Raw genomic sequence first — 12,282 nt, forward strand, 5'->3', positions numbered from 1 at the left:
TGGGAAAACACTGAGACATTCACAAGGGGGCAGAAACGGGAAAACAAACCCAACAAAAACCCCAAACCACAACACTTAGTGGACTTTAACTTATCATTGCACTTAAAACGAGCGTATCTGTCCTCAATTTAGTCCATCCTGTACGTCTCATCTCCAGTCTCCACGCGTGCGTGTGTGCGTGCGTCAGTTGCGGGGGAAGGTGAGCAGCCCCGCCCGCTGCAGAGAGCCAACAGGATTGAAACAGCAGCCTCTTTCAGCAACTTCAGTGTGAAAAATCGTTACAGCGTACATTGAAGTCAAAATATGTACAGGTTGGCAGGACGGTCTGAAATGTTTTGCACCACCTTTCGCTGAACGTTTTGTTGGTAAATGTGAGATGTTCGAGTCACACACGTCTCGGTGAACAAGGAAATGAATTTGGTGATGTGTGACATCAACCTGTCCTCACTCCCGCTTGGTCATTGGCTCTCAGAGTCACATACTGATACAAAGTCTTTTTTAAGATTTTTTGGGAGGCATTTTTAGGCCTTTAGTGACAGGACAGCTGAAGAAATGAAAGGGTGGAGAGAGGGGGGGAATGACATGCAGCAAAGGGCCACAGGTCAGAATCAAACCCGGACCCGCTGCGTCGAGGACTAACCTCTATATATGGGCGTCTGCCCTACCAACTAAGGTATCGGGACGCCCGCCCCGCCCTATATCAAGGTGTTAATAAACTGTCAAATAACAGCGTTTAGTTTGCATTCTGCCAGGGAGAGAGAGGGAGAGCTGTAAAATCCTGTTTTACTACAGGCTGTGCAGTCTTTCTTGGTCTGTAAATTCAGAATTTTGGGGCACTTTTGAGGCCACTACATCTTAGAGGGAAATATTGTAAATATTGCATTATTATAGATTAAGCTACCCAGCAGCAGTACATAAATTAATTTAAATAAACTCCGCCTTTACCCGCTGCAGTAAGTGATGTTAGTGATGTATAGTGATGAAATGTTATTCTGAAATGGGTCATTCTGCATAATGAGTACTTTTACTTTTGGTACATAAAGTATATTTTTGTACTTTTGTACGATTTTTAAAACCGGCCTTCTAACCCTTGAATTGTCTTCACTTTCGGGCCCCTCTCGTAATGTTACGGGCCAGAACTTATTTGGGGTTTTAAAAACAATTCTGAAATAAAATTTTACTTCATAATCTATTAACAAATATTGCCTTTATCTCAGTTTCAAACAATTGAGATAACATATGTTTAGGGAATAAAATCAGTCTCTACTAGATCAATTTAAAATGGAGGTGTGGTTCGTTTTTTGTCATAAGGTTAAAATTCATGTTAAAAATCCACTATGGAAAAATCATAAGTGGTCATTAGTTTGAATAATTTTCCGAATTAACTCTGGAATACAAGTTTATCACAGAAAATAAGGTAAGGCCATTGATTTTCAGGTAGAAAAAAATGTGAAGTTGGACAATTTTTCTTCTTGCTAAAATTTGAAATGGGTCACTTTGACCCGAATACCATACAAGGGTTTAAAGTATTTCTACTGTAACTCTACATGCCTGGCAGCCTGCCACTGGCCAATGGGAACCACTGCCAGGCCAGAAAACATAAATGTTAAGGCCAAAAATAACGCCAAATATCCATTGTGTTGTCCTACATTCATTCAGTTTCACCCTGCCATGAGTCCCTGAATGAGGCAACTGTCTGTGGTTAGTTCACGGCAGGACAGTCAAGTGTGTTATCTACACTGCTAGTCCGTTGAACAGGTGAAGTGAAGATAACGTTGTCTGTTGCCTAACAGGCGTGGTAATGAACGACCCACTAACATGCCAACCGAGTCATTGTTTTCCACTGGGTTGGACCAGGGAATATTCGGTTAAAACAGTTAGATGATGCTGTTCTGACCTGATTGTTGTCTGTGAAGTTTGCTGGAAGTGATGTAATGAAGCGTTTCATGTGGCGTGAGCACTGCACCGGACCCCGACCCCTCCGCCATTTTAGGAGAAAGTAAGTAAAGTATCTGAGTACTTTGGCCACCGCTGAGAATTGAAAACTCGGTTCCATGAGATGTCATTGACACACACGTGTCATATACCGTAGTAACATGCTGAATTGAATTACATGGTATTGGTAGTAGAGGTATTTGTGTTTCCTCCTTTAAAGCACAGACTTGTCTGTGTAATGCTGCAGGTATCAAGCTATCTTTTAGCAGTCGAGTATTCTATTGATTATTCCATTGATTAATAGAGTAATCGAATAAGAAATACTTAGTAAGAAAATAACTAGTAAATAGCAATAGTAAATATATTTTTTAGAGCCAGTCTGATAAAGAATTTTTATCGAATTTTAAAATCTGATATTCCGATATATCGGCAGATATATTTTAAAAAACAAATCCAGAAATGTTTTACAAAACAAACAGATTTCCCTAAGATAGGTTATTTGTAGTCATGAGTTCTCACTTAAATAGTATGATAATAATTGGACCAGAGGAACATCAAAATGTATTAAAGTTCTGATAAATAAAATGTAGAAAAATACAAACTTAAGATATGAAACTTAAAGTCCTTTGAAAAAAAAACACACAATAACAAAAAGTGTTGCCAACAGGGACGCTGTAGAGCGCCCTCTGGTGGACAAACTATGCAACACCAACACACATAACATGGTTGACCGTCCGTTTTTATTTCATTTTTTTAAAATTTATATATCAGTATCATGTATTTATTATAAGTGATTCTGATTAATGGATTCTATGGATTCTTGGATTTCTATATATAAAAAAGACCTTTAGAAAAAGGAACTTTTTTTATATCCAAAATCCAAGACCCATTTTGGGTGACCCATGTTAATCTTTGTCACCCCCTTCTCCTTCTTGCCTCTGGCTCTTTGCACTGAATATGCAAAAGATCTGTTCACTAAGCCGAGGGTAAAAGGGGCGGCGCAACGCTTACGGGAGGTCCATTAAACTACACTGTTCAGGGGGACACAATTTCAGAAGCTACTGAGTGAGGAGAAAGAATGCAGGCAGCACCACATGGTCTGGTGGAGTCATTCCCGTGCATGTTAAGTAGCCATGCTGGGGGGAGGGGCTGGTTTGTTTCTGTCCTTTGCTCTCCCTGTCTCTTCTCTTACACCCCTCTCTACTTTCACTGTCTTCCTTCATTTGAAATCCGTCAGTCTTGTGTCCACAGAAGCGTCAGCCTGTTGTGCGCTAGTAATAATCCTACGTGTGGAAACAGTGAGCCGTAACGAAGAATTTAGCTTCAAGGATTTTTTGTAATCGAATTATTCGAGGAATCGTTTCAGCCCTACTACGGTGCAAACTCTTGGAGCTAAGCCCAATGTCAACCACTGAGTTAGGTGGTGGAAAGGGGCACAGTGGCACATGCACAAACTCAAACAGACGCTGTTTGGCAGCAGGATGCTGTGATCAGCACTCATATGGAGAAGTTTGTCAGTGAAAATGTAAAGGAGCAGTAGATGTCACTGTACATTGTGTATCGCTGCCTCTGTAATGTACAGTGGCCTTGGGGTGTGATTTGGAAATGAAAGAGCGTTTGGTGATTAACTCTCAGCATGTGCTCACACACACACACACACACACACACACACACACACACACACACACACACACACACACACACACACACTGATCCCATTGTACCCGGTCTAGCTAGCCTCTGTCTGGGCCAAAGCCTGTTAACTCCAATTCAGAGCGTAGAGGCTGGTAATGAGCACTGTCAGAGTTGACATAACAACCTCCCGCTCTGGGGCTGAACACTGGAGTCATACTCAGACAGAGAGACAGAGACAGAGAGAGAGGGGAGGTTCTGTCTCTGCTGTGTTGATCCTGGGACTATCTGTAAATTAATCATTGGAATTCCCACTCAGACTCAGCTGTGTTTTGATCATTTGATTGGTGTCAGTTGGCATTTTGCCTTCAGTCTAGCCCTGGACTTTTAGATTTAAATGCCCTTTTTCTACAAAGTATACCTTGGTTGGAGGTAGGTCATGTTAACTCAGACTTATAGTGACTGCTTTGGCATTTAATTCCTCTCACACCTCCAATGAATTCCACTTTACTTTCAAGCTTAGTACTTAAGCATCACTGGTTTTAAAGTGTTAGTGATTAAGTCTTATTTCAATGCAGTTTGGTTTCTGCCTTTGCTGGTACATACAGGAGTTGATGATAATAGTTGCCCTCAATGTGACTTTAAATGTTTAAATAGAAGTTGTGTGTATGTGCGTAACTTAAGAATACTTTTAGTTATTGTACACCCTAATTCACCTTGAATAAAAACATCTTTTTGTGTTGTGCCATGAATAATGGAGAGGGATGAATGAATACAGTTAGCCTACATTTGGGGAGCATGGAATACCGAGCAACGTCATTGACATTAAGGCTAAACAAACGTTAGCTATTCCGTGCATTTGTACTCAAGGTTAATATCCAGAGCAGTTAGTTTCTTCACAATAAGCATTTTTGTATGTGTTTGCTCATTAGAATCAGCTTGTTTAGAGGGGATGACTTGCTGTGTTGTCTGATTTGAGATCAGGCAGCTCCCTCATTCCAGCATTGCGTGTTCTGGAGCCTCACGCTTCTCAATAATTTATCCAGACAACTAGAAAGATTATTCTATGAATATGCACTAAAAATGCCTTTCTCGTGCTCTTTCTCTCTAAATTTGTGCATGCCAGTGTGTGCTCAAACGTGTGCGCATGTGAGCAAAAGTGTTGCTGTGCGTATGCAGCTCTTTTTCGGCCTGAAACAAAGGAGGTGTCAGGGTGAATTAGGCCCCCTACGACTGAACGCCCAGAGAGCTTAGAGATGCACCACAGGTTCTGCTGAGTCGCACATGAGCCGCGATGTCTGCCTCTTCCCCTCCGCTCCCCCCCTTTGCCCCCCTGCTCTCGCCCTCCTCTCCACTCCTGGGTTGCTCTAACAAGGTTGTTGGAAGAGGATAAGGCGTGTTAAATGAATAATTTACACAGAAGAGCGCTCCTTATTTATTTAATACGGCTGGATCTGACTGAATGGTCAGCCTGCGTCCCCAACTGCCAAGACACCGGCTAAACGAGCGCTCGCTTGCTCGGCTTAATGGAGGGCCAAAGCGACAGGCATTTAGAGAGAGTTGGGGGGTGCATCAGAGACCTTGTAGATTGTGTGTGTGTTTGTGTGTGTGTGTGTGTGTGTGTGTGTGTGTGTGTGTGTGTGTGAGAGAAACAGGTCATGCAGAGCCATGGTAGTATGTGAATCTTGTCGCTGCTGTATGAACTTTGTCTTTTTTTTTTCTTTTCTTTTTTAAATACGTCCAATTTATGTAAAACTGCTCCTCCCTCTGATGAATGCATGGACAACACATTTTATAAACGCCATATTTTTGGCGCTGGTTTATGGAGCCCCAAATTGGTCAATAATGAATAGACTTTTAATCATATTTAAATTATTAATGATAATAATGTAATTTACAATATTTATACATAAAGTTAAATATATTGAAAAAACAAATTATGACATAATTTTATGAATTATTTAAACTTTGTTATGAAACTTAATATGTTTCATAATTTTTATCCCAATGTCTTCTGTTCCTTTTCATTTCAAACTGCCCTTTTTCAATAATGGTATTTTTCACGATGATGGCTCTCTTTTCTTTTCAAAACCAGCTAGCTGCTGCTAACAGTAGCACTTTGCTTAATGCTGAGTAATAACCTCTTAATAATGCTCACAAGCCCAGTCAGCTTGTTATTTTGTTTGCTATCCAGGTAGCATGTGTAGCCCTGTTAAATAAGATAAATAAAATGAGACAACTGTAACTTTTGAAAAGAAATGTTTTGAAATGAGAATTTCTATAATTAAAAACAAATTATTTCATAATATTTAAAAATAAAGACTTTCTTTTTTGTCAGATTCTGTGTTTGGAGTTTTATTCTATATTTTGTCTTGTTTATGTATTGACCACATTAGGGCTCCATACCAATGGCATAGCAAATGTGTTAAAGCAGTTTTCTTTTGATTGCTGTGGGTTTTCTTGTATTTTGTACTCTTTTTCTTAAAGGGTTGTGTTGATGTTTTCACAGGGGGAGTGTGGAGAGGGGCGGACGGGACCACAACCCGGGCACCACCCAAAAAAGGAGGAGCGAGGGAGCAGCCGAGGAGGACGGATCATCCAATCGGTAAACACCTTTTGACAGTTGTCAGTTGTTTTTCGGGTATAATAAGGCACTTTTAGCGCTGTTTTCTCTCATTATGTTTGCCCACTTTAAATGATGTGGCACAGTGAGAGTCATGGGAGTGGAGAAATTAGTTTGTTTGTTGAAACGAACACAAGATGGGTGAGTGTCAGTGTTGTGTCCCTTACTACTACAGAGAGAGATAAAGACCGCTTCAACCAATCAGGTCATGATCAAAATTGGTTTCCTCCTCCTCCTCCTCATATTCCTCTTCTTTTTTTCTTCTTCTGTGGACAGAAGCTGCTCCGCTCAGCATGAGAGAACATCGCCACAGTTCCGTGTGTGTGTGTGTGTGTGTGTGTGTGTGTGTGTGTGCGTGTGTCTGTGTCTCGCTCTCCCTCCCAGGAGAATGAAATCCCACAGCTCACACTGACCTCATTATAAAAATAGCTCATCTATCTAGCCATCACATTTCCCTCCATTTCCCCTCTCCTCCGCAATCTCTTAGATATCTGTTGTGATCCTCTCCACCTTCCACTCACCCCTCTCTGCCTCTCCATCAGTGTTTGTGCTGGATTTCACGTGAGATTAAAAGCTTATGCAAGACCTTGTAACGTCAAGCCCCCCCCCCCCTCTCCTTCCTCCCTCCCCTTGCACCTGTCATTATCAATCTGGCCATAATCCGGGATCATAAGATGTCTTTTAATCATGAAACATCCCTGAGTAACATTAAAGACGTTGTTTACATGACCTGTTAACGTTTCTTGCTGAGGTAGTCGTCCCACCCTTTCTCTGGGCTTCCTTTTTTCTTTCTTACTCTCCTGTACCTGGCCCACCGCCTCTCCTCACCTCCCGTGCCACTGGAGCGATATCCCCCCTATCATAGAGAACAGCGCTCACGTCTAGTTAATTTAACAGCATCAGTCATTACGGTCCAAGACTGGCTTTGATCCTGCCAGACAGTGTTTCCTACGGTTTTAATAACCCAACAAAGACACCTTAGCAGATGCTAAATTTATGGACTTAAGACAAAGACGGAGACAGACAGACGTGAAGGATTCTCCCAATCTTCAGGAATAAGAAATGTTGTGTAAGATTCTTTTAAAAATAAACCCCAAAAAACTCTCTTTTGGAGCCTTTTTTTAGCCAGAAAAAAGGTGATTGAGCGTTCATGCTGTTTTTCCGTAAAGCCCTGTTTTACATTCACAGTTAAACACACAGTCACCCCTGGGAGCTGTTTATTCAAGCGCAGCACTGTTGGCCACTGAGCCACTCCACTGGAGCAGCTCGGAGTACTGAAGATCTGCAGAACTAATAATAATTACAATACAAATGATTATAAATAGCAAGTGTTCCGCAGTAAAGTGTGCAACCAAAGTGATTAGGGTTGTGGGGGAGTGTGTGGAATATACCGTGACATTGGTCAGGGGCATGGAATAACAAACATCTTTGATTTTTCACAGAATCTTTTTAATCTAGAGGACAGAAGTATTAGTGTATATAGTGCAGTAATTTGTCATCTGATCAGCATTCACAGGTCTCTTACCTGAAGCATCACACCTCAACAAACGCAGCCCTAAATTCAATCTGAAAGTTTACTAATCTTTATAACAAGTTCCACTCAAGTTTAAGTTAATGCCTACCATACACTAAAAGACTTTAAACAGACTAGAGATGTTCCGATACCGATACCAGTATCGCCTCCGATACTGCCTAAAATGCTGGTATCGGGAAGTACTGGAGATGAAACACCGATCCCATACCACGTAATAAAGAAAAAGTAAGAAAGAGTTTCACAAAGAGTTTAACCTAAGCCAGACCAACAACAAAGATAGAAATCATATTACATCCATACAGCGATAGATACACAAGTTCAGGTATCAGAATTGGATCAGGAAGCAAAAAATGGTATCGGACCATCTCTAAAAGTCTGAGACCGTCTCACATCTAAAGACAAACATCTCACATCTGACGTCAAAGACGTTCATAACATGTAAAGACTGGGGATCATAGATGGATGGATGGATGGATGGATGGATGGATGGATATGTATTGATCCCAATAAAATGGGAAATTACAGTGTTGCAGCATCAAAAGCTATCACACAGCACAGAATATAAATGAAATACTAGGATACGATATACATACATACAATACACGTGAAATAATAATAGGATAAAATACAAGAACCAATATTTGAATGTATACATACAAAAATGTGCAACTGCTTAAATAGTATGATCAATATGTAGCTAAACCTATTGTGCGGTATTGTGGTGTCTCAGAGTGTTATCTAGCACCCACTGATGAAGTGTTAAAAAGTTTTACTGCAGGGTTTTATTTTGCAGGGTTACACATTATACTGTATTAGTTAGCTAGCTACCACAAGCGTTAGCCGGTAACTTAAGGTAAAGTTATCTGATTTCTGTTCTACCGTACGTGCAGATGAAGGTCTCCAGGGCCCAGAGGTCTGCCACTAAATTCCAGCTGGATGACGTGTTTCAGAAGGGTTGAAAATGGACAACTTTCCCACTGTTAGTGCTGCGCCATAGCAACCATAAACACCACTGGCTCTAGCCAGTTTGCTGCTTCCTGTTTGGTGCTGGAGGAAGCTAACCCATCGGTTGTTTACAATGTTCAAGGGATTTAACTTTACTACCGAGACTTACGATAATATCAAACTCAATTTTGTTGGAGGGTTATAACAAGTGTAAGCATAGTTGTTTGTGTTCCTGTCTCCTTTGTAACATTACCTTCTCACCTGCATATCCAGCAGCGTATTCCCTCCTGGCAGGCCAGCTTATGTTAAATAAGAGCGAGCTGCCTCACATTGACCTGCTTTTAGAAGCTCAGGCTCACCTCAACAGGAGAAGAAACAGATCATCTGCATATACCTTTGATCTTGCACCGGGTCTCTAGGAGCAGCAGTCATTAAGGAAGTTTGTGCGACGTTTCCCCTCTTCCTCCCATCGTGGCTGCAGCGCCACCACGTGCCCCCTTCTCTGCTAGTGCCCTTCACTCCATCACAAGCCCCTTCCAAACCCTCTACCCTTCTACCGCCCTTTGCTTCAAAGCCGCCCCTAGTTGGGTTGAAAGCAAAAACCACGCTTGTCCTTCACCGCTATGCTGACGTGTTTGAGTCTGTGTTGTGTTGCCCTTGGGGGGGGGTTACCCCCCCCACCTCCTCCGTCTCATCTCTTCTCCTCCCCACCTTGCTGTTTATCTGTCTCTGGGCTCATCACGTCCCTGAACCTGCTCTAATTAGCATCCCACACAACACTGTGTATTTACTCAGGTACCGACAGAAAGGGGAGGGAGGTGAGAATGAAAGCGAGAGTTGGGGGAAAGGGAGAAAGAGACAGAGAAAGCTAGAGAGAGAGACAGACAGAGAGAGAGAGAGAGAGAGTGAGAGAGAGAGGTCTGGTAACAGGAAGAGAGGGAAAAATGATTCAGAGAATCAAAGAGCTTTGAGACTCTCTCTCATAGCGGATGCAGGGGGTAATGATAGTTGGAAAGACATGGTGCAGAAAGTCGAGAAAGTGAGACGGAGAACTTTCCCGCCTCTCCACGCCTCCTCTCTGCCTTTTCCAGCGTTTCATCTGTGATGCAGAGTGCCTAAAATTAGCAAGCTGGCAGCTTCCTTCCTTCCTTCCTTCCCTCTTTCCAGGGCCCCCATTAAAGTGCCCCCATTGCGTTGAGTGATCATTAAGGTGGGACCGGGAACGCAGGTGTTATCTTAGTGTCCCAGTCGAAGCTGCCGTGGCTTCCCTTTTCCTTGGCAGGGCAACAACAATTCTTTGCAAACTGGGGAGTGTTTGTGTGTCTGAACAGGTTTTCTGTTTGTGGGGATATGTGTATGAGAGTGTTGCAGCGTGCGTTGCACATCTGTCAGTAGAGACGGAGAAGCAGGTTAATAAATGAAGGACAAAGTGATGGAGCGGATAGATGAACAGGTTCTGTTTGCCTCTGCAGGCGGTGGAAAGGAGTATACATTATATATATTAGGGCTGGGCGATATATTGATTATATTTGATTTATCGTGACTTGTTCTAACAGGGACGTAGTAAATGACTATATTCCGAACATCGAGCACAAAGTTTCACGTAATATTTTTAAGCTGCGGGCAAGCTGTGGGATTCCACTTTTCTTGCGTTCTCCTATGGCTCTCTCCCCTTCTCAGACAGACACAACAACAGACCATTCTGTGAGGAGCCCCTCCTGTCCATGGAGGAAGGATTGAAGTTTGCATCAGCTGTGTGCTTGGCCACCAAGTGGTATTTCAGACTGGCCGTGCTGCGATGATTGCTCAGTTCACAACGACTAACACACAGATCACTTTGGTCTGGTCAATGGAACATTTGGTAACTTATTAGGTAAACTTTCCATCCAGAATCCTATTGCCTTCCATGTTGGCGTCCTACGCTCGCCATCCACATCCAACCGTAACACTACTCTCTTTGGTCGGCCCCCCACCCCAAACGGTGTGTATGCGGCGGGCCTGTTGTTTAGTTTCCGGTCTAGCTAGATCCGATGTGGTGTTGTAGTTTTTCTAACGTTGTTACAACAGCATGTGAAAATTCCCCACTCTTACTTTTCACCATTGTTGTTCTTTCTCTGTATTTTCAACCTATACATCCATGATTTCCAACCACAGAGTCTCATCAGGCGATCTGCTTCTTGTTTACAGCAGCGCCATGCCCAGTGTGTGTAAATGGTCATGCGATACGCATTGTCAGACGAGTTAAAATGGGCGGAGATTAGTTCTCCTGCTGGAGAGAAAACTCTTGTCCAAGTCCACTTCTGGTCCAAGTAGAGAAACTGTTTACTTTTGTATCAGCACATCATGACAAATAGTTTGTTTCCTGTTCCTCCTCACATCCTACAGCACATCTGATTGAGTTTTTTTAACCTCCGTTGGCACTGATACACAAGGTCCCCCTTGTACTGTAAAGCGTCTTCTCGACCAAGTACTTACAGGAACCTAGTTATGGGAACAGTCCACTTCTAAACACTTCTGCTATCTACTCTCCCCCAAAATCGGTTTTGCCATTTGAAAAGGGCCAAGTGACCATAGGAATTAATAGGAGGGGTCTTGATAGCGTTGTCACTTGACTTTATCGCCACCTACAACAACAAGGTTTTTTAGTTTAAAGTCTAGACTCGAGTACTTAACAGAGAAACACAAAAGACGAGGGCTCAAGCGTAATATGATCTTAATGAATATGATAGCAGAAGAGAGAAGAGCAGAGCCAACAGGCGAACGAAACAATGGGTAAGTTTAACTAGCAGTAGCTGGTTAAATGATGTTGGTCTTATGAGTTAGCCTACGTAGGTGAATTTGCAAAAGACGGTGAAGAATGTGTACTAGTTGTGTTTCAGACGTTGCCATGTCACTAAGGGTTCCTACGTGGGAAAGGGACAAGGGAAGAGACCCTGCCCTGAAGTAGGAGTTGAAAGAGTTACAGGAACTGCGGTCAGAGGAAATTTAACCAATCCCCAAATTGAGAAAAAAAGGGTTCTAAGAACCAGTTTCCCCTTTTTCATGAGTGTGTTACCTTACTCTGTAGCAATCTTACTGGCATATCATCACTTCCTGCCTTGTTCCTGTTGGTCACTCATGAAAATATGCTTGCAGCAACTTCCTGACATCAGTGACTCTGCACATTTCTGAAACGTCAGATTTGACTCTGCCACTGCTTTTTTTTTGGTTCACAGACTAGACTTCAGCTGAGTAGCATTTTAAGTGGCCCATTCTCAGATGCATTCCCACTGAATGATGGCCCTCTACCTGTTCACAACCAAACAACCTACCCACCATGACAAAATTTGGTCCGAGATGGTAAAATCATGACAGAAATAATCCCTTATGAGGTTTTAATTGTGGAAATTTCAGTGATTGATGCTTCTCTCTCTTACACATTCCCAAGCAGCATCAGTTGTCACCTCCCTCCACTGACAGCCATTATTTTTTTCTCCTCCAGCTCCCCTCTATTTCTCCATCACTCTTTAGTGCTGTTTGACCTATTCAGAAGGGTCCAAATGTCACGGCAGAGGGAAAGGTCAGGTAAAGGTTTAGTGTTGAGCATGGCCAACACAGGGCTGGTTGCCTGAGG

General features: G+C 42.5%; 1 protein-coding gene across 1 annotated transcript in view; it reads left to right on the plus strand.

Annotated features, from left to right (window-relative positions):
- The window catches only part of znf438 (zinc finger protein 438), a 54,055-nt gene that overhangs the window by 31,424 nt on the left and 10,349 nt on the right, over positions 1-12,282 (plus strand). The window contains exon 2 of the mRNA XM_034861906.1: positions 6,077-6,172. The gene's annotated coding sequence lies outside the window, so the exon portion shown is untranslated. The remainder of the gene's footprint in view (positions 1-6,076; positions 6,173-12,282) is intronic.

Source organism: Etheostoma cragini, chromosome 22, assembly GCF_013103735.1.
Source record: "Etheostoma cragini isolate CJK2018 chromosome 22, CSU_Ecrag_1.0, whole genome shotgun sequence".
Taxonomy (NCBI): Eukaryota; Metazoa; Chordata; class Actinopteri; order Perciformes; family Percidae; genus Etheostoma; species Etheostoma cragini.